At 42.9% G+C, this 23,925-nt stretch overlaps 1 protein-coding gene across 5 annotated transcripts in view; it reads right to left on the reverse strand.

Annotated features, from left to right (window-relative positions):
- Positions 1-23,925, reverse strand: part of LOC149203970 (endo-1,3;1,4-beta-D-glucanase-like) — a 439,676-nt gene that overhangs the window by 112,622 nt on the left and 303,129 nt on the right. The gene's annotated exons all lie outside the window — the stretch shown is intronic.

Below are 23,925 nucleotides of genomic sequence, written 5' to 3' on the forward strand. Positions count from 1 at the left end.
AGCTAGCTTTGCATGGCCTCTAGCTGGCTCTGCGTCCCTCTCTCCTGGCTTCTGCGCTGATACTCCCAGTACTGTCTCTTTGCCTCTCTGCTTCTGTATTCACTGCCCCTCGCTGCTGATCACTGATTCTATCTCTCTTAGCAAACCTTGCTCTAGAGAATAGAATGACTGATCACTCTGGTGTATTCTCCAAGTGACCCTCAAGCCTCCTCTTATACTTGTCTCATTGACAAATCAACGGCTGAGATTAAGTCCCTAATCAACGGCTAAGATTAGATCTGGCTTGATCCATGACTTTTGGACCATTCTAACACAGTTTTATATTAATTCACATTAATATTTTAATTTCCCTAAGTTTAGACTTAGGGACTCCATTAAAATATTAATTATTTTAATATCTCCCAAACTGTTTAGAATCTGCCCAAACCCTTTCTGGGTATTGGATATCTCATGTGCCTTAGCCTCTCCACCAATTTTCGTGGCTAGAGCACATCTGATGCTACCCCAAATCAACACCAGCTACTGCGTTGCCTCTGTGTGAGCTCTCTCGACTATTTCGGCAGTTCCCGACAGTTCTGGATTCTGCATGACAGGCATCTTTTCTGCGTCAGCTCTCCTGGCTACGGCGCTACCTCTCTGCAAGCTCTCCTGGCTACTGCGTTGCCTCTCTGCAAGCTCTCCTCGCCTCTCTGTTTTGTATTTTCTGGAAAGTCCTCCTAGATTCTCTCTGACCCTCAGCTGCAAGATCTCCCCAATCAATTTTCCTCCTGAGAACTTCTCACCTTAGAAAATTGATTTCCTCAATCTCTGTGTGTGTGTTTTTCCAAATGAACCCAAGCTTCTATTTTATACTTTTCCTGTTGAGTCCGTTGGAATTTCTAAGTCTAACTGTTAGAAACCCTTCATGTACTTTTCTGATTTATTTCTGCCTACTTGTTCTGATTAATTAACAAGTTATTTACCTTGTAAATACTGAAAATAAATACAAGTACATGCTCAACACATTACATATCATCAACTGAAGGAAACAAAACAAGCACACAAGTGACACCATTTTTTTTGGACCAATGTCCCCGGAAAAACCCAATGTGGGAAAACTGGTGCAGCTATCTAAGGGTTTTATTATTATGCAGTTTCTGAATACAATCTGGGTACCAAAACCGGCTCACCCAACAGTGAATAATCTCGGCAATAGTACCTCTCAGTCGGAGACAGATATTCTGACTGAAACCCTGGATAAACACTCTGACAGCTCCTAGCTCCAATCTGCCCCACGAAAACCCCAGCATCTGCTTCTAGGGATTGCGTCAGCCCTTCCTAGCCCAGCGTCAGCCCAATAACCCCTGCGTCAACCTCTGGAGGCACTGCGCAGCACCTGGCAGCCTCTGCGTCCCTCTCTCCAAGCTTCTGCGCTGATCCTCCTGGTACTATCTCTACCTCTCTGCTACTGTATTCACTACCCCTTAGTTGCAACTTTGATCACTCTTTCGACTTCCTCAGCAAACCCTGCCCCAGAAAATCGAAATCTTGATCAACTTGGTGTATTCTCCAAGTGACCCTCAAGCCTCCTCTTATACTTTTCTCGTTGACAATTCAATGGCCGAGATTAAGTCCCTAATCAACGGCTAAGATTAACTCTAGCTTGATCCATGACTTTTGGACCCTTCTAACATAGTTTTATATTAATTCACATTAATATTTTATTTTCCCTAAGTTTAGACTTAGGGACTCCATTAAAAATATTAATTATTTTAATATCTCCCAAACTGTTTAGAATCTGCCCAAACCATTTCTAGGTATTGGAGATCTCATGTGCTTTAGCCTCTCCACCAATTTTCGTGGCTAGAGCACATCCGATGCTACCCCAAATCAACACTCCCTCTTAGCGAGCACTGTGCTCTAGTAATACTCCTCACTGAGCATCACCCTGATCATCCAGCATCGGTCCCTGTGCTGATGCTAGGCCTGCTGCCCAACATCCTCTGCACTGCTACATCATGTACTACTACCCATGGCCCTGCCACTGCCACTGCTGCATCTGTATGACAACTCCCTCTGCATCTGTGCTGCTGCCCATGGCCCTGCCATTGCCACTACTGCATCTGCACTGCAACCCCTCTCATCATGTTGCATCGTGTTGCCCATAGCACTGCCACTGCTAACTGCTGCACTGCAACTCAATTACTGAGAAGTAACTGATCTCCCAATTCTGACATCTCCGTCAGGCTAGAAACACTCCTGATGCTGAAGCTCCCTCTGTCACTGACAAGTGCTCCCTCTTTGACCTCTGCGCTACTGCAACAACTCTGTGCATCTCACACTGCTGCCTCACGCTGTCTTGGGACTCCTGCACTGTAGCTCCCTCTATCGCTCCATCCGCATCTGTCTCTACCAACATCCGCCAGTCCTGCTACTCCTCTTCGGGGCTCCCATAGCAAGGTATAATCCAAGAGGTTGGGTACCTCGAGGATCCTGCCCCTCATCGCCTGTAGTCCGTCTGACTACAGCTTGATGTCTCCCCACTTCCGCTCAAGTGGCGTGTGAGCACTCATGGCACAGTCATCATCTGTCTCCACTTCCTTCTCCGCCCTTGCTGGCGCAACCTTGGTCTCGGAAGCCTCTCCTTTGCTCTTCTTCCTCGGACACTGGCTCGCATAGTGACCCAGTTCCCCACAGTTGAAGCATTTGACCTTGGAGAGGTCCTTCTTCTTCCGTTTCTCCTGCTTTCCCTCAGATGCTAGGGTAGCATCCTCCTCTTCCTCCTTCTTGATTCTGATCCCCTTGCCGCTGCTTCCCGCCTTGCTTAGCCTTCTGATCTCTTCTTGGCGAAGAGCCGCCCACATTTCCTCCCAATCTAGAAGGGTCGCCCTGCCCAGTATGCTCTGGACAAACACCTCCCAGTCTTCAGAGACTGCGTTCAGGGTTGTTCTCACCATCAATTCTTGATCCGATGTGGCCCCTATGGAAGTCAGCTGATCCCAGATCTCCTTCAATTGACCGAGGAAGATGTCGATCTGTTCTCCCTTTTGCATCTAGTATGACCGTAGCTTTCTCTGCACGAAAGTATGCTGATACAATTTCTTTAGGGCCTCCCACATCTCATTTGCCGTGTCCTTTTCGGCAATATGTGGTACTACATGGTCCTTGACCCCGTCAAGGATGATGCTCTTGGCCCTCGCCATTGCCTCCTCGTACTTGTCGTTCTCAGCTGGGTCAACTGGGATCGCTATCGTCCTCAAGGCGAAGTGCTTGACACGATTCCTGTCTAGAACAGACAAGATTCTGGCCTTCCAAACTACAAAGTTTGAGGCTCCGTCCAGTCTGTCCTGGTCTCTTACCCCGTTCACTGCCATCTCGCTGCTCCTCTACTTCCCTCATGAAGTTCTCGGTGTGACTCCCTCTGAGCCTGGATTTCCCTCCTAGAAACCCCTCTGCCAATGTCGAGATGCCCCCACTCCGATCCTTAGTGTAGTTGCACCATTGATCAAGATTTCTTGGCTAGAAATCCTTGGCAGCAACTCCCTCCTCCTTGGCCTTGCCCTGTTAGGTATTGTTTTGACTACAATACCCCACCAGCTTCACTCTGCAACTTACCCACAACCTCCTAAGCTCTAGCAAACTGAAGGTTAGAGCTTCTAGGCTCTGCGCAATCCCGACACCAACAAAATCCGCACCTCCTGGCCACGGGCATCAATCCTTCCTGACTGAGAAAGATGACCGGGCACTGCGTAGGTCGAGTCTGCTCCCCTCTGCCACTGCGCTGATCCTCTTCCTGGCTCAAACTTGATGACGCAGGCACTACGTCACCCCTTCCTTGCTGCTTCTCTGCTAGGAAAAACTTCTGTCACTCAGGACATCTGTTTTCTACTGTTGCTTCTCTGCTCGACTAATGTACTTAGTTCTCCTGTGATCTGCAACCACACTCTGATACCATGTTGGAATTTCTAAGTCTAACTGTTAGAAACCCTTCATGTACTTTTCTGATTTATTTCTGCCTACTTGTTCTGATTAATTAACAAGTTATTTACCATGTAAATACTGAAAATAAATACAAGTACATGCTCAACACATTACAGATCATCAACTGAAGGAAACAAAACAAGCACACAAGTGACACCGTTGTTTTTGGACCAATGTCCCTAGAAAAACCCAATGCGGGAAAACCGGTGCAGCTATCTGAGGGTTTTATTATTATGCAATTTCTGAATACAATCTGGGTGCCAAAACCGGCTCACCCAACAGAGAATAATCTTGGCAGTAGTACCTCTCAGTCGGAGATAGATATTCCGGCTGAAACCCCGGATAAACACTCCGACAGCTCCCAGCTCCAATCTGCCCCACGAAAACCCCAACATCTGCCTCTAGGGACTGCGTCAGCCCTTCCTGGCCCAGTGTCAGCCCAATAACCCCTACATCAACCTCTGGAGGCACTGCGTTAGCCTCTAGAGCCTCTGCGTCACCCACGCTGGCTCTCTGAGGCACTGCGCAGCTCCTGGCTGCTTCTGCGTGAGCTCTGGCTGGCTCTGGGTCCCTCTCTCCGAGCTTCTGTGCTGATCCTCCCGATACTATCTCTGCCTCTCTTCTTCTGTATTCACTACCCTTCAGCTGCAACTCTAATCACTCTTTCGACCTCCTCAGCAAACCCTGCCCCAGAAAAGCAAAATCTTGATCAACTCGGTGTATTCTCCAAGTGACACTCAAGCCTCTAATCAATGGCTAAGATTAAAACATGACTTGATCTGCCTTCTAGATCATTCTCACCCATATTTTGATTAATACTCATTAATATTTTAATTTCCCTAAGTTTAGACTTAGGAACTCCATTAAAAATATTAATTATTTTAATAGATACAATCTGGTGGAATTTCACCAAACGGTTTCTGGGTTCTTTAGAACTCTTGTGCCTTAGCGTCTCCTCCAATTTTCAAGGCTATATCACTTCCGATGTTACCAAAAACTAACACTCCCTCTTAGCGATAAAAGTGCTCTAGCAACAATGTCCACCTGCGTGCTGCTTGGTTTCTGAAGCACCTCCTTTCTCCACTGCTGTTGCCACCAACACTGTGCTACTGTTGCTACTATACTGCTGCCCATGACACTGCCACTGCCGCTGCTGCATTTGTACTACAACTCCCTCTCAACCACTACATCTGCTATGCTGCTAGCACCGCCACTGCTAACACTGCATCCGTTCTGCAACTCAGTTGCTTAGAGAAGCAACTGAGAAACATCCAAAATTAGCTGAACTTTACTGTGTTCAGCATAATACAATGAATGTTGGAATCTGACTGCTGTTGATTCTGACCCTCTAAATCTTCTGCACTGCTGCTGACTTCTGCACTGTGCCAACTACACTGTTGCCAACCTTGCTCTGCGCTGATCAGTCTCTGGTCCCCAACTACTGCATCAGTCCTCCAAACACTCCACTACATCATTCTGACACCAAGTCCATCTCGCTACTGCTTAAAATTGGGCTCCCGTAGCAAGGAATTGATCCAAGAGGTGGACTCCTCAAGGATCCTGCCCACATGTAGTCTTCCCGACTACAGCTCAATATCGCCCCATCTCCCTCCTGGAGATGCGTGGGCACTCATGGCATACTCTTCCTCGTCAATCGTCGCAGCTGCAACCTTAGGATCATGCTTCTCATCCTTATCCTTTTGTTTCAAAAGACATTGGGATGCAAACTGACCCATCTCGCCACATCTGAAACATTTCACCTTCGAAATGTCCTTCTTCTGCTTCTACTTCTGCTGTCCCTTCGATGCTAGAGTTGCGTTCTCCTCCTCTTCCTTCGTCTTTGTGCCACTCCCACTGCTGCCATTGAGGTTGACCTTCACTAGGTCCCTCCTTAACTCCTCCTATTGAAGAGCTGCCCACATCTCCTCCCATGAAGGTAGTCTTTCCCTGCCCAATATACTTTGGACGAAGACTTGCCATTCATCAGAGACTCCACTCAGGGTTATCCTCACCGTCGCGGTTGACTGAGGAGTGGACCCCACTGCAGCAAGCTGGTCTCTAGTGTCTTGAAGACATTGAAGATAGGAGTTGACTCCTCCCTTATGCATCAAAGTCCGCTACAACTTCTGCTCTAAATACATCTTCCGTTGTTTGAAGGAGCCTTCATATAGTGACGACAAGGCTTCCGACATCTCTCGGCTGTATCCTTGCCCTGCAAGTGTGAGACCACATGATCTCGAACTCCATCGAGAATGAGCCTCTTTGCCTTCCCTTGCTCGGCCTTGTACTTCTTCTTTTGATCGTTGTTAGCAGGAACAGGTACAACACTTTTGACGTAGGCCTCGAGATCATATTCCTCCAGAACAGCTAAGATTTTGGTCTTCCATATGACATAATTGGAGGCACCGTCCAACCTGTCCTGATCTCTGAGCCCATGTGATGCCATCTCACCCGACTATGGAACTGACTCCTCTAGTCACTGCTCAATTGCTCAGCAAGTGAGAAATTCGAACTTTCTGGCGGAAAGTTCTCTAAGGAGAAAATTCCCCTTCTATGTGTCTTCGTTCTTTTCAAGCGGATTTCTGCCCCAGAAGAAATTACACCCTTCAAGCATTGCGTTGAGGCTCTGTGTCACTCCCTCTACCTCTGCAAACTCACGAACTGGAAATCGTACCTCTCTGTCGTCTCACTTAGAGAGAGATTTTCTCATATCTGCTTCCCAGCAAGGAATGCGCAATCCCTTCAAGGGGATTCGAATTGCTGCTAAGTGCAGCTCTCGGCCTCACTGCTCAGCATTAGATCTGCTCTTCCTGTTTCAAAATCCATGCTTTGATACCATGTGAAAATTCCTACACTGAGGAACCCCTAATGCAACAAATTTGAATCTACTTCACCTACTTGATTTTTAAATTACATTCATCAAGTTATTCTTCTGAATACTGAAGCAAATTACTTCTGCAGCCTACACTAATTAATATTTGATCTCCTGAAACGGAAAACAGAGCAAAGAACAAGATACATAGGACACACTTATTTTTGGACACAATAGTCCCCGGAAAAACCCAATGCGGGAAAACCGGTGCAGCAACTTTGAGGGTTTATTATTATGCAGGAGAAATATCTGAATACAAATCTAGGATGCTCATCTAGCAATCCTTTACAGAGAAAATACTGGTGGAAAATATGAGTGAGTTTTACCTCACTTCACCTGACAGAATTTCGGCTGATTCGGCACAAGACTGGATAACCCCAGCTATTTTTGCGTTGGCTCTGCATCTGCCCTACGTCAACTTCTCTGCCCTCTGCGTCAGCTCTCCCGGCTGTTACGGCAATTCCCGACAGTTTTGGTTGTTCCGACAGTTCTAGATTCTGCATGATAGGCAAGGTTTCTATGTCAGCTCTCCTGGCTACTGCGCTACCTTTGTGTCAGCTCTCTTGGCTGTTCCGGTAATTCCCAGCAGTTCCGGCTGTTTTGACAGTTCTGGATTCTGCGTGACAAGCAGCTTCTCTACGTCAGCTCTCCCGGCTACTGCATTGCCTCTCTGCAAGCTCTCTCTGCCTCTCTGTTTTGTATTTTCAGGAAAGTCCTCTCGGATTTTCTCTGCCCCTCAGCTGCAAGATCTCCCCAATCGATTTTCCTCTTGAGAACTTCTCACCTTAGAAAATCGATTTCCTCAATCTATCTGTGTGTGTTTTTCCAAATGAACCCCAAGCCTCCATTTTATACTTTTCCTGTTGAGTCTTCAATGGCCGAGATTAAGTCTCTAATCAACGACTAAGATTAAAACATGACTTGATCCACCTTCTAGATCATTCTCACCCATATTTTGATTAATACCCATTAATATTTTAATTTCCCTAAGTTTAGACTTAAGAACTCTATTAAAAATATTAATTATTTTAATAAAATACAATCTGGGTGGAATTTCACCAAACGGTTTATGGGTTTTTTAGAACTCATGTGCCTTAGCCTCTCCACCAATTTTCAAGGTTGAGCACTTCCAATGCTACCAAAAACTAACACAGAGGATAGAAAGAGCATCTCGAGGTGCTACTTCAGCTTGGGATCAACTATGATTTCCTTATTTAGCAGGAAGCAGACTTTTGTCACACTCAGTACAACAGAGGCGGAGTATATCGTAGCCAATGTCGTAAGACAGGAAGCAGTGTGGATTCGAAAGCTACTTGCAGGGCTATTTGATCAAGTTGAAGCACATTGAGGTCAAATATCACTTCATCCGAGACATGGTGCAGAAGGAAGCAAGTTAGCTCTAGTACATATCCACAGACGAGCAGATTGCAAAAATTTTCAACAAGCCTCTGTCAAGAGCAAGGTTTATATACTTCAAAGACAAGCTTGGCATGATGCAGAATGTCTCCCTCTTTGAGAGGGAGCGTTGATGTCTTTACAAGATCGGGTAGACCATCTTCTGAGAATCCAAAGGACCTAAATGGGTCATGCTAATTTGACCAGGGGAGATGGATACATTCGCCTGAGAAGCCAAACGAACTTGGCTAGGTCATTTGGCCAGGGGTGATTGGCCCAAGGTAATTGCAGCATTAGATAGATTTTCTCTTGAGAAGTTAGGACTTGGCAGGGAAGCTAATTTGACTAGAGGAGATAGTGAAATTCACTTGAGAAGCCATAAAGGACTTTGGATGGGTTATGCTGATTTGGCCAGGGGTGAATGGTCCAAGGGAAAATCCTCTCCTGAGAAGCCAGACGGACTTGGCTAGGCCATGCTGATTCGACCAAAGGAGATTGATATATTTACCTAAGAAGTCATGAAGGACTTTGGTTAGGCCATGTTGATTTGACCAGGGGTGAATGGCCCAGGATACTCACATTGCCTACTCCAGCATGGAGTGATCTATAGACGTGCATGTGAGGAGTCCTGTTGCTTCCACCAAGATGGAGTGATCCATAGATGTGCATACATCAACATAGAAAGCACATGAATTTTTTCTTCAAGAAGGAGAAATTTAATCTAAAGAGAAATATGTTTGCAGCTAAGGAGAATACCTCCCTCACTAAAAGAGAGTGCTGATTTTTTGTAGCAACAGGAGGTATTCCTACATGCTAAAGAGGTCTCCAAGTTGACCTAAGAAAATCAAAATAAAATTTTATTTTTGGAGTGCAAGTCTACCCGGAAAATTAAGTCAGCCTAGCCAAGTGAAGGGGTGTGTCCCTTGGCTTATTTTAGCCCATTCGACAATTAGAAATACATGATGTGACATTTCATTTTTATCACCAAGCGAGTTTTTCTTCATCTTTCTAAGGGCAGCAAGGAGTCGCAAGCAAGCATAAGGAGGCTGAGTTAGATGGCAGCAAGAGAGAAGGTCGAAGTAAGAGAGGAGGTCGCAGGGGCCGCAAGCCATAGGAGTCGTAGGTTGTAGGGCCGCAGGGCCTGATGCAGACTTTGAAGAGGACAAGTTGAAGCCTGCTGGATGCTGAAGGTGGTCATGGTTTGACTAGTATTTTTTGACTTGGATATCGACACATTTCTAGACAAACTAGATTTGTAAACCTTGTTGAAGAATAATTTCTCCTAAAAGAAAAGTTGTTGGGTTTTCTCCCAAGGTTGGTTTCCTAGGGTAAAAATATTGTCTCTATTATGCATGGTTGTATTTCTATGATCTTTACTGTTTCCACTGCATTTACTATTGAGATTTTCTGTGTATAATTGCTCAACGATGTTGAAGTTTCTAAATCTACTTAGTTAGAAACCCTCCATGCACTTTATCTGATTTATTCCTACCTACTTGTTATGTTACTTAACAAGTTATTTACAATGTAAATATTGAGAATAAACACTAGTGCATGCTCAACATATTACAGATCAACAACTGAAGGAAACATAAACAATCACACCAAATGACACCGTTATTTTTGAAACAATGTCCTCGGAAAAACCCAATGTGGGAAAACCGGTGCAGCTATCTAAGGGTTTTCTTATTAAGCAATATCAGAGTACAATCTGGGTGCCGAAACTGGCCTATCCAACAGAGAATTTCCTTGGCAGTAATACCTCTCAATTTGAGACAAATTTCCCGGCTGAAACCTTGGATAATCCTTCCGGTAGCTCCTCAGCTACAATCTGCCCCAGAAACCCCAACGTCAGCCTTCCTAGACTGCGTCAGCCCCTCTCTTGCCCAGCGCTGGCCCTGTGTCACCCCGGATGGGTCTGTGTCAGCCTTCTGGCCCTCTGCATCAGCAATGTTGGCCTCTCTGAAGCTCTGCGTAGTTCTCAGCTACCTCTGTGTGGCCCTGCGTGAGCTCTGGCTGCTACTGCGTCACTCTCCTCGGCTACTGTGCGGCTCTCCCGACACTATCTCTGCCTCTCTGTCTCTCTGTACTCAATGCCCCTCAGCTGCAACTCTGATCACTGATTCTATCTCTTAGCAAACCCCGCTCTAGAGAATAGAATAACTGATCACTCTGGTGTATTCTCCAAGTGACCCTCAAGCCTCCTCTTATACTTTTCTCGTTGACATACCAACGGCCGAGATTAAGTCCCTATTCAACGACTAAGATTAGATTTGGCTTGATCCATGTCTTTTGGACCATTCTAACACAGTTTCATATTAATTCACATTAATATTTTAATTTCCCTAAGTTTAGACTTAGGGACTCCATTAAAAATATTAATTATTTTAATATCTCCTAAACTGTTTAGAATCTGCCCAAACCCTTTCTGGGCATTGGAGATCTCATGTGCCCCAACCTCTCCACCAAATTTCGTGGCTAGAACACATCTGATTCTACCCCAAATCAACACTCCCTCTTAGCGAGGACTGTGCTCTAGCAATACTCCTCACTGAGTATCACCCTGATCATCCGACATCGGTCCCTGTGCTGATGCTAGGCCTGCTGCCCAACATCCTCTGCACTGTTGCATCCTGTACTGCTACCCATGGCCCTACCACTGCCACTGCTGCATCTGTATTGCAACTCCCTCTGCATCTGTGTTGCTGCTAGTCCTTTCTCCGAACACTACATCCACACTGCAACTCCTCTTATCATGTTGCATCGTGCTGCCCACTGCTACACTGCAACTCAGTTACTGAGAAGTAAGTAATTGATCTCCCAACTCTGACCTCTCTGTTGGGCTAGAGATCCTCCTGATGCTGAAGCTCCCTCTGTCGTTGACAAGTGCTCCCTCTCTGACCTCTGCGTTGCTGCAACAACTCCCTGCATCTCGCACCGTTGCACACCTCTCTATGCCATCCTGCACTGGTGCAACACTCCCGTGCCTCTCGCACTGTTGCAGCCTGCTAGCCTCGCGCTGTCTTGGGACTCCTGCACTGTAGCTCTCTCTGTCGCTTCATCTGCATCCATCTCTACCCACATCAGCCAGTCCTGCTACTCCTCTTCGGGGCTCCCGTAGCAAGGTCTAATCCAAGAGGCTGGGTACCTCGAGGATCCTGCCCCTCATCGCCTGTAGTCCGCCTGACTACAACTCGATGTCTCCCCACTTCTTCTCAAGTGGCGCGTGTGCACTCATGGCACAGTCATCGTCTGTCAACACTTCCTTCTCTGCCCTTGCTGGCGCTGCCTTAGTCTTGGAAGACTCTCCCTTACTCTTCTTCCTTGGACACTGGGTCACATAATGACCCAGCTCCCCATAGTGGAAGCACTTGATCTTGGAGAGATCCTTCTTCTTCTGATTTTCCTGCTTTCCCTCAGATGCTAGGGCAACATCTTCCTCCTCCTGCTTGACTTTGATCCCCTTGCTACTGCTACCCGTCTTCGACTGTTGTCTGATCTCTTCTTGGCGAAGAGCAACCCACATCTCATCCCAAGGTGGAAGTGTCCCTCTGCCCAGTATACTCTGGACAAATACCTCCTAGTCTTCTGAGACTACATTCAAGGCTGTCCTCACCATTAATTCCTGATTCGGCGTGGCTTCTATAGCAGTCAACTGATCTCGGATCTCATTCAGTCCTCCGAGGAAGGTGTCAATCGGTTCTCCCTTCTTCATCTGATACAACCTCAACTGATTCTCAAGTAACATTCTTCTCTGCACAGAAGTATGCTGGTACAATTTCTTGAGGGCCTCCCACATCTCATATGTCGTTTCCTTCTCGGCAATGTGTGGTACTACATGGTCCTTGACCCCGTCAAGGATGATGCTCTTGGCCCTCGCCATTGCCTCCTCGTACTTGTCATTATCATTGGGGTCGACTGGGATAGCTATAACCTTCAAGGCGAAGTTCTTGACACGATTTCTGTCAAGTACGGATAAGATTCTGGCCTTCCAGACTGCGAAGTTCGACGCTCTGTCCACCCTGTCCTGGTCTCTTACTCCATGTAGTGCCATGATGCTCTTCTACTTCCCTCCTAGAAGTTCTCTGTTCGACTCCTCCGAGTCTCTACTTCCCGTCTGGAAGTTCTCTTCTAGACTCCCTCTGAGTCCCGATTTCCCTCCTAGAAATCCTCCTCCGATGTCGAGATGCCCTCTACTTTGATCGTCTGTGCAACCGCACCACTGATCCAGGTTTCTTAGCTAGAAACCCTCGGTAGCAACTCCCTCCTCCTTGGCCTTGCCCTGTCAGGTACTGTTCTGACTACAATACCTCACCAGCTCCACTCTGCAATATTCCCACAACCTTCTAAACCCTAGCAACCTGAAGGTGAGAGCTCCTAGGCTCTGCGCAATCCCGACACTAGCACCACGGCCTCGTCAGCCCTCCTAGCTTTTGCGTGGCTCTGCGTGAGGCTGCCTTTGCTTTCCTTAGCCTTTGCGCTGCCTCTTCTCGGCTCACCCTTGATGATGCAGGCACTGTGTCACCCTTCCCTTGTTGTTGCTCTACTAGAAACAACTTCTGTCACCTCGGGACAACTGTTTTCTGCTGCTATTGCTCCGCTCGGCTGATGTCCTTAGTCCTCCTATGATCTGCAATCACGCTCTCATACCATGTTGAAGTTTCTAAATCTACTTAGTTAGAAACCCTCCATGCACTTTATCTGATTTATTCCTACCTACTTGTTCCGTTACTTGACAAGTTATTTACAATGTAAATACTGAAAATAAACACTAGTGCATGCTCAACATATTACAGATCAACAACTGAAGGAAACATAAACAATCACACCAAATGACACTGTTATTTTTGGACCAATGTCCCTGGAAAAACCCAATGTGGGAAAACCGATGCAGCTATCTGAGGGTTTTCTTATTAAGCAATATCAGAGTACAATCTGGGTGCCGAAACTGGCCTACGCAACAGAGGATTTCCTTGGCAGTAATACCTCTCAATTTGAGATAAATTTCCCAGCTGAAACCCCGGATAATCCTTCCAGAAGCTCCTCAGCTACAATCTGCCCTAGAAACCCCAGCGTCAGCCTTCTTGGACTGCATCAGCCCCTCTCTGCCCAGCACTGGCCCTGCGTCACCATGGATGGGTCTGCGTCAGCCTTAGGAGGCCCTGCGTCAGCCTTCTGGCCTTCTGCGTCAGCAACGCTAGCCTCTCTGAAGCTCTGCGCGGATCCCGGCTACCTCTGTGTGGCCCTGCGTGAGCTCTGGCTGCTACTGCGTCACTCTCCTCGGCTACTGCGTTGCTCTTCCGACACTATCTCTGTCTGTTTGTCTCTCTGTACTCAATGCCCCTCAGCTGCAACTCCGATCACTGATTCTATCTCTCTTAGAAAACCCCGCTCTAGAGAATAGAATGACTGATCACTCTGGTGTATTCTCCAAGTAACCCTCAAGCCTCCTCTTATACTTTTCTCGTTGACATATCAACGACCGAGATTAAGTCCCTAATCAACGGCTAAGATTAGATCTGGCTTGATCCATGTCTTTTGGACCATTCTAACACAGTTTCATATTAATTCACATTAATATTTTAATTTCCCTAAGTTTAGACTTGGGGACTCCATTAAAAATATTAATTATTTTAATATCTCCTGAACTGTTTAGAATCTACCCAAACCCTTTCTGGATATTGTAGATCTCATGTGCCCCAACCTCTCCACCAAATTTCGTGTCTAGAGCACATCCGATGCTACCCCAAATCAACAAATGATATCAGTGGCATCAGAAAAATTGTTTTAATATCATTAGGTAGTAATTATTAGATCATAAAATTGGTTTCTATTGTGCATCTTGTAGAAAATTCAACATTATTTTCACTTGTAAATCCTTAAAAAAACATAAAAACTGATAAAAAAATACATTTTTGGTTGGGATAAATTTAGTAGACCAAAATCCATATGTCACATATCATATCTTTGAGTTGTTTTGGCTGCTAACATTCGTTGTTAAAAACCTACACTATTTTTATGCAGAACATCAAACATATAAAGAACACCTCGAACCCATTGACTCTATATAAGGCACTGGACATAAACTGGAGTTGTTGGGGGGTATTTAGGGATTCCTCCCTTGGATTTTTAGGGGGTGTTGGACCTGAATAGCGGGAGCTTGGGCCGAGGTGACAGTGGGTCTCTTCCTTGTGTGTACCTGGCTAGCAAGGCTGCCACGACCTTAGTAACTCTACTTAAAAAGATCGGTACAGTTGTAGCATGACTTTTTTAAGACTTTAGTGGCCATTTAGAGTCTTTATGTTGATGTATTTTTTATTCAAATATGGATTGCACTTGGTGCTATTTTAGTTATATGCACTAGTATGATTGAATTTGTATCATCATCAAGTAAAACTGTAAATATTTTAGCTTCTAAAATCTAAAGAGATTTGAGTCTTCATCTATAACAATGTTGAAAAAAATAGCATCCAGATAAAATAGGCAAGGGTTCGGAAAATGAAAAAACCATAAAAATCATAAATAAATTAGTGAAAATCGGCAAACACTGACAAAATTAAAAAAAAATGACTTAAAAAAATGACAGCAAAGAAATATCATCTAAATGATAAGATCAACAAAGAATTAAAGATTATAGAAGAGATAAGCGAGTGATAGGTCAACTTTAGGTTTTTAATGGCCGAAAATGCATGTAACAGAAATAAATATCTAGATGACAACCCTATTTTGAGGGGTAAAACACTCAACTAATGCTAGATTTTCCCTTCTTAATTTATTAAATGAAATTCCTACCAATAGAGCAATAACATATAGATGTAAAATTGCTATAAAATTTGGATTTAGACCAAACCCTAACACCCATTACCAAGAAATAAAGAAAAGAGAAAATTTAATTGGGCAATGGAGTCTCTTAGGGAAATGGAATCAATTAGGACAAGGTCAATGATGGAAGGACTTGGATAGAGAGGGTGGAAGCCTAATTTGCTTCTCTTAGAAATCCTAGCAACTTCTTTCATGAGAGATTTAAAGTCAAAGGATGCATGAAAACAAGTTCCTTTGATGGATTCTTGAGTTCATGAAAAATATTGCACTTTTTAATATGGCACAAGACAAACCCTTCAGAAAATAGCATGCAAAATGGATGAAGATAGCATTAAACTTACACAATTTGAATAAGAACCACTTCCTCAATCCAAAAGAGAGTCTCTCCATGTAAAATATTCTCCCCAAGTCATTTTGCACCAATATTTATCCATTGCGTCCAAGAGAGAAAGAGAAAAAATCTGGTGTGCACTCAATCAAGAGAATAGAGATGAGTGTGTGTGATGATGATCAAATAAAAATGACTTCCCTCTATTTATATGAGGGCAACCAAGTCATTTTTCACTAATATACAATGAAAAATCCCTAAGAGTTTGCTTGAAGCATTCAACAAGGCTAATAGGTCACAAGCCAACCTAAAGATAGCTTTACAAATGCTAAATCATGGTAATAATGTCCTAAATACTCCACAAGTGTGGGAGGAAAGGCTCTCCAACACGAAAAATCCTCCAAAATGGGCATCTCCATCAAGCAAGTGACAAAGTAGGTCCAACATGTTGAAGAAAGTGTAACTAGGTTCAGTCTTCATGACATTGTAATTATGATTTATAAGAAAATGAATTTATTATGCCTTGCTGCATGGGTTTCATGAGCAAGAGGTTTATTTATTAGCAGCTCCCATTGAGAGCCTTAGGATAAGTCAAAGAGTCAATGTCATGTATTAAGAAGCTCTTCTTGAGCATGAGAAAAATATGAGTCTATAGAAATGACAAGTAACCCTCCAACACAAGCACAATCCTCCAAGACAAACACAAGAAGAAGTCAAGCTAAACGATGAAAAAGAACAGTCATGTTGGCCTCAATACATCTATAACTGTCAAGTCGGCTCATAAAAGGAGACACACAAGTTTAGTGTACGTGTTGGCTTGTTTATGGAGACATAACAACTATAAATAGGCGGGTAAAGTTCAGATTCCAGAATTACAGTCATACTTTTTCGGATAGCTCTGAAACTTTGGTCAAGTACAGTACCTCTGAAATCTCGGTGATAATTACAGTGACATACTCGGACACCTCTCTGAATTCTCGGTCAAGTTTAGGGTTACAAGAATATCAGATGAAGGAGCTGTACAATACCTCGGTTAGGACTCTATGGTTTTCGGATGAGTGTGACAGGGGTATACATATTACAGTCCCACACAGTCTCAGCATAATCATGATAACAAGTCAGTAATCCTACAGTGATATATTCTCGGCATAGCCATGACAAGTAAGATCTCAGTGAATACAAGACTTGAGTGCAATCATGATAAACACAGTCACATTCTCAGTCAAGTTGCAGACATGATACTATCATGGTTATGATCTCGGTGAAGGCTATGATGAGACAGTCATGATCTCGATGGATCAAAAGGCAGCTCTCCAACACATATCTCAACATGGAGATCTAGTTGATGAAGACCTCGGTGAAGGGACAACAAAGATGTTATAGTGGCAATGAAGTGGTGCAATAATGGTGCAGCAATGATGGGGAGCTCAGCATTGACAAAGAAAGAGGATTGGTGTCTTGGTCTTGGAGTGGTCTAATAGGTCAAGGGTAATGGTCTTGGTATTTGTCAAGTGGAATCTCTATAAGAAGAATTTTGTGTGGGTTTTCCTCTCCAAGAGGAGAGGTTTTGGCCCTGACAGAATGCCAACATCTTGTGTTCTTGTCTCTTTGTTTTGGTAGCTATTTGATGAACTAAAGAAGAGTCAAGACATACTCTAATAACAATAAGTGAAGATTGGTATAAGAAGAAAAATTGAAAACACCTCACAAATAGTTATCATGCTAAGAAGAATCACATTAACTACATTTTCCCTACACTCTTCAACATGGTATCAAAGCTAAGGTGCTAAAGTCAAAGGAAGGGCAGCAAAAGAGACATACAAGGATCAGTCTTCAAGAAGGGCATCAAAGCAAGTTGAAGAGCTTTGTCAAGATTAAAGGATCAAGTCTACAACATGCAGTCTACAACAGCAAGAACTTATGTCTCCACTACCATCATTCAAAGACCACCAAGACTCTCATCAAGATATCTACAAAGCTATGAAACTCAAAGGACCTCAAAATAAAGATCTCATCATCTTGGAAAAGATTGAAACAATCCTGACCTACTCTACAAAAGAAGGCAAAACATATTGAAGGCAAGAAGGCATTGTTGTCCTCAAGGTTATAATCAAGCAAGGATCATTCCTTATCCGAGAAGAAGATCATCCAAGAAAGCAGCAAATCATCCCTATCAAAAGGAGCAACCTTTTCTATTAAGAAAAGGCTTTCTCATTCAAACGAAGATCATTCAAGAAGAAGCCATCATATATCTTCTTCAACCATCATCAAAGCAATCAAGGTGAAGATTTCATCTTCACATGACAAGTATCTTTTCATTCTATGATCAAATTTGGTTAAATGACTTCATGAATTGGAAGGACATCTATAGGTTGATGGGTCATCAAAATTCCTTGCTTGAAGAAGAAGGATAGAAATAGTCCTCTAAGTAGCTGGAGTCATTAAACATATCAAAAGGTCTCCTCTGAATTTATGGAAAGGGATACTTATGAAAGATCGCCTCACATTGCAATATTGGAGACATCAAAGTAATAAAGATGATAAACTCATTCTCTGAATGTGCAATGAAGAAGGTCACATGAAATCTGATCTACATGAAAGTAAAGGATATGAAAGGATGTAGGATATCTTCATAAGGTCTCATCTACAATATCTAGGAAGGAATATAACCACCATTGATCTATAATGCACTAACATATAATCAAGGTAACAAATATCCATGGGATAAGAAATTTACCTCACTCTACAACTTATGGTCTCTATGCTAAATAGAGAAAGACAAGTTGATGGAAAAAGTATTGAAGGTTAAAAGAACTTAACCATGTGCAGAAAGGAAAGGCAAGGTTGGTCCTCAAGCAAGACAAAATAAGTATAGCTAAGATTCAATGCTATGGAAAGATTTTGGAAGCTCATATCACCAGATAGATGGAGGAAGCTGAAGAAAAGGGCCAAGAAAAGAGGGAGTAACAAATCTCTCCTATGAGTAAGATGGTATCCCTCACAAAAGGGTCCTATCATAAGCTTTTGTTATAAGATATGACAATGATGATAAGATGCATCATGGCATCATGGAAGCATTAGAAACAAGAGCTCGTGACATCACCATGGGAATCATGAAGAACAAAATCCATGACAGACAAAACATGAAGGATATAGCTCTTGGGAACCTCAGTGGACATTGAAGGAAAGAGTCATCTAGGACAAGGCTCATCATACATCAAGTCAAAAAGGAAACATCTGCCAGTTGGGGATATACAAGATCCTCAAAATTCTCTGATGGAATCCTCATCGGAGGGTTCACTAATCTAGAGAGGAAGCAAGTGTTTCAACAAGAACTCCAACTTATGGAATCCATGAGATGATGATGTGATGACATGAAGCAGATCAAGGGATTGAAGATCTTTTCAATCAAGGAAGCTGCTGGAAGAAGCCTCGATGACCTGAAGGTAAAATAAGGTATGTATGCTTGTGTTTAATATTATAATGTCATGTCATATGGTTGTAGGTAACATGGATCATTGCTTCTATCTTAAGAAGCATGATCAAGAAGAAAAAGAATCTCCTCCTCTGAAAGGATGCAGGAAGGTATAGGTCACACTAGATGAAATCAACATAATATGTCCTCATATGAAGTATGAGGTGGTTGACTACAATGAAGAAACTTTGATTGAAAGCTACTGGGAATGAAATGTGTGAGGAAGGAAGAGATAGTGAGATATGCAACCCTGATGAAGGTGATCAACATCCAAAAGACTGAGAAGACTTGACTAAGAAATCTCCCGAAAAGATATGAAGACTGTGATGGAAAAGATGAAGACCCTTGACAATGGATATCTTTGTGAGATGTGTCAACATGTATGCAGGATGTTGATACCTACAGGAAGATGCCATGATGAAGAGCCATCTCGTAAGGTATGATTGGATTTAATATGATGTTTTGATTTCTTGAATAATATCTGGATAATGCAGGGTTACTCAGACAAGAGTTGTAAATACAAGTACAACTAGCATTCATGTGGTGGATGGAAGAAGCATGATGAGAAAGAAGTAGTCATATAACAAAGGTTCCAGATATGAAGAAGGCCACTTTCCATGAAGAAAGGAATGACATGATGAACTAAGGAGGAAAGTGATCGATGGCTATTGCCCTACAAGGAAGAAGCTCAATTGATTTTCATGACATCAAGGAGAGAAGTTGATCAAGCAGCTGAAGGACCCACGAAGAAGAAGTTGCTGATGTATAGAAGAGTCCCTAGCTAAGAGGGAGCTCTGACAAGTCCCTGATCAAGAGGGAGCTTGGATTGGATCACCCTTGATTAAAAAGGAGTGACAGTTGTGTTTTTCTATTTCATGTGTCATGCACTAGACCAGGACTAACAGTCGTAAGTCTAGGTGAAGGCCATGAAGAGAAATGTAGACACATGATATCCTCCCTAGTTGAGAGGGAGAGATAGACACAACATTCTTGTATTCACTTTGGAAGAAAGAATTGAGAATTGGGTAATCATCTATGTTGCACGGGTTCCCGAACCCAGGGGTGGGGTTCTCGAACCCGTCCCGGGTTCCCGTCCCCACGTTCCGGGTGCTGGAACGGGTACCTCTGAGAAGAACCCTTAAGAACCCGGTTCTTCTTGAAAGAACCCGAGACTTCGAAATCATAAACCGGGTTCTTTTGATACATCGGAAAGGATTGGAAAGTGTCGATGTAGATGTAATATTCCCAACTCAAATATACTCAATTTTCTCTTAAAATTTAACTCAAATATACTCAATTTTCTCTTAAAATTTCTGAGTTTTTAATTGAGTTTCAATGAGTCTTAATTGAGGTACTTTATCAAATAGTTGAAGGACAACTGTTGTACATGTTGGTTTTATATTTTCTCTCAAGTGACATGGACAGGGGTCATTGCAGCAATGGGAAAATGCTTCAAATAACTAGACAACTTATTTAAAAACTCATAATTAGACTTTCACTGCTGTTACAGCTTAAAATGATGAAAATTTCTGAGCATAAACAGCCATGCAATTAATTAGACACCAATAGATGTAGTGAAGGTCAAAGCGGTGGAACCTGGTAGCATTACAGCAGTATCTAAATGGAATATCAGCCTTTAAATAATAGATCTTCAGCCATTAAAATCAGTCTTCTACAACAGAGATGGATCAGCAATAAACATAGCTTGTTCTCTGAAAAATCGTAGTTTAATAAGGCAAAGTCTGATATTGTTTAAGAGCAAATTTCCCAAATTTTACAATGCCATTGCGAAGGACACACCTGGAACATGCTCCATCTCATAAGAACTTAAACTTGCTGATTGTCAGAGCCTTTGCAATTAACTTGATTTCTTGAGTAGGCAAGCTGCTACAGGATTTGGCAAAAATCTTGAAATCCGGACAGTGAATAAGGATACATAAATTGGGCTCTATTATCTCTTGAAAGAGGATATTTGATTAGCCTTTAACCTCTGAAATCAATACAGTTAAATCATAAATATTTTAGTTTTCTTGTTTAAAGTTGAAAAATATACAAATTCATATATATTATAATTTATAAAATATAATATTTATATATATATATATATAATATAACCCCGACGAACCCACGCACCCTATTTCAAAAAATGACGTCCCCGTCCCCGTTCCCATACCCGTCCCGTCCCCGAACCCACTTTTCCTGGCAACATAGGTAATCATCTAGCATCCGATGCTCTTTGAGGACGTGTAGGGCATCCAAGACAAGAGTAGGAAAGAGGACCGATATTCTTTGAGGGATGGGAACCCAAGATAAGAATAGTCCTAGAAGGTCATACTCAGTGAACACCCAGGTAGGTATGTACCTTGAGAGACAATGATGAAGGTGTCTATAGTCATTGGTCTCGCCAACATTGTGCTTTGATCTGATGAGAGATAGAGCTGCTAGTCAAGGCCTTGCTGTGGAAACAATGTTGGTTACTATGATGCTATACAGATGGGTTACCAATCCGATTCTTCTTATGAGAAATTCTTCAGATTGAGAATAACCAAGTACCATCATGAATACCTCCCTAGTTAAGAGCGAGTGTTGAAGAAGGTGTAACTAGGTTTGGTCTTCATGACATTGTAATTATGATTTATAAGAAAATGAATTTATTATGCCTTGCTGCATGGGTTTCATGAGCAAGGGGTTTATTTATTAGTAGCTCCCATTGAGAGCCTTGGGATAAGTCAAAGAGTCAATGTCATGTATTAAGAAGCTCTTCTTGAGTATGAGAAAAATATGAGTCCATAGAATTGACAAGTAGCCCTCCAAGACAAGGACAATCCTAGATATCATTTTTTTTGGGATTCAACTGCGTTAAGTAAGTCATTCATGTATGACCATTTCCATGAGAGGTAGTCGTAAGTGACTAATTTCTCATGATTTGAATAGTTCACTTAGCACTCATTGCGTCGGGTGATGCTCACAGGGGTGGAGAAGTGGGATTGAAACTAGTGAAACAAATCACATAGCATCAATCATCACTTCCGGGGCTTGCACCCGGTAACCAGGACTTCCCGGGAGGTCACCCATCCCAGATCAACTCTGAGATGCAATGAGTGCTAAGTGAACTATTCAAATCATGAGAAATTAGTCACTTACGACTACCTCTCATGGAAATGGTCATACATGAATGACTTACTTAACGCAGTTGAATCCCAAAAAAAAAATGATATCTAAGGACAATCCTCTAAGACAAGCACAAGAAGAAGTCTTCAAGCTAAACGATGAAAAAGAAAAGTTAGGTCGGCCTCAATACATATATAACTGTCAAGTCGGCTCATAAAAGGAGACACACCGGTTCAGTGTACATGTCGGTTTATTTATGGAGACATAACAACTATAAATAGGCGGGTAAAGTTCAGAATTACTGTCATACTTTTTCGGATAGCTCTGAAACTTCGGTCAAGTACAGTACCTCTGAAATCTCAGTCATAATTACAGTGACATACTCGGACACCTCTCTGAAGTCTCGGTCAAGTTCGGGGTTATAGGAATATCAGATGAAGGAGCTGTACAGTACCTCGGTTAGGAGAAGAACTCTATGGTCTTCGGATGAGTATGACAGGGGTATACAGTCCCACACAATCTCGGCATAATCATGATAAGAAGTCAGTAATCCTACAGTGATATATTCTCGGCATAGCCATGACAAGTAAGATCTCGGTGAATACAAGACTTTAGTGCAATCATGATAAACACAGTCACATTCTCGGTCAAGGTGCAGACATGATACTATCATGGTTATGATCTCGGTGAAGGCTATGATGAGACAATCGTGATCTCGATGGATCAAAAGGCAGCTCTCCAACACATATCTCAACATGGAGATCTAGTTGATGAAGACCTTGGTGAAGGGACAACAAAGATGTTACAGCAGTAATGAAGTGGTGCAGCAATGATGAGGAGCTCAGCATTGACAAAGAAAGAGGATAGGTGTCTTGGTCTTGGAGTGACTTAATAGGTCAAGGGTCATGGTCTTGGTATTCGTCAATTGGAATCTCTATAAGAAGAATTTTGTGCGGGTTTTCCTCTCCAAGAGGTAGAGGTTTTGGCCCTGGCAGAATGCCAACATCTTGTGTTCTTGTCTCTTTGTTTTGGTAGCTATTTCATGAACTAAAGAATACACACTCTAATAATAATAAGTGAAGATTGGTATAAGAAGAAAATTTGAAAGCACCTCACAAATAGTTATCATGCTAAGAAGAATCACATTAACTACATTTGCCCTAGATTCTTCAACACAACAGTGCTCCTCACTCCAAGGGACGTCATCAAAGTGCATGGGTACATCTCCAAGTAACATCTCCTCCACTAAGATGTCATCATCAAGAAGGCTCTTATGTGGTTACCAGAACTCTATGGATGTGTTCTGTCTCTGCTTGACATTTTGTGTGGCTGTTACATACATATTAGATCTATCTGATAAATTCTTGTGGTTTGGTGGTTTTATCATGTTTGCTTGACCTTTTTGCAAGTTCTATTCATCACCTCAACTCCATAGCCCAAGGACAAGGCACTAGGTCTTGCTTGGATTCCCATTCTATATCTAAAAAGACTCAAAATATTATCATTCTGCAGATCTGATTTTGATATCAGCATTTAGAGGAAAGGGTCTGTAGTCTTATTAGGGATTCTCCCCTTGTCCCAAAGGAGATACGGCCTAATATGAGGAGGACAATCACCGAGGGGTCAATCGGTGATGTCATCAAGTTGCCCCAGGGTTCATACTTAATGTCTGGACTTTCAATATCTTTGAACACAGATTTTAGAGGTAACACGAGGGATGGTTGATGTCATCAAGTTGCCCTAGGGTTCATACTCAATGTCTGGACTTTCTATATCTTTGAACACAGATTTTAGAGGTAACATTGCCCTCATGATCATAGCAAAAATTTCCTCCTTGGGAAAAATGAAATCAACACATCCTCACCACTAAAGGAAACATAAATTCACTTGTTGAGTCTTTAAATATTCAAAATGAATCCAGAATTATTAAATAGCGCCCCATGTTGTCCACAAGGTTCACTT

This window comes from Pinus tabuliformis, chromosome 2_1 (assembly GCF_031772625.1).
Source record: "Pinus tabuliformis cultivar Carrire ecotype Pingquan chromosome 2_1, CPIR1, whole genome shotgun sequence".
Taxonomy (NCBI): Eukaryota; Viridiplantae; Streptophyta; class Pinopsida; order Pinales; family Pinaceae; genus Pinus; species Pinus tabuliformis.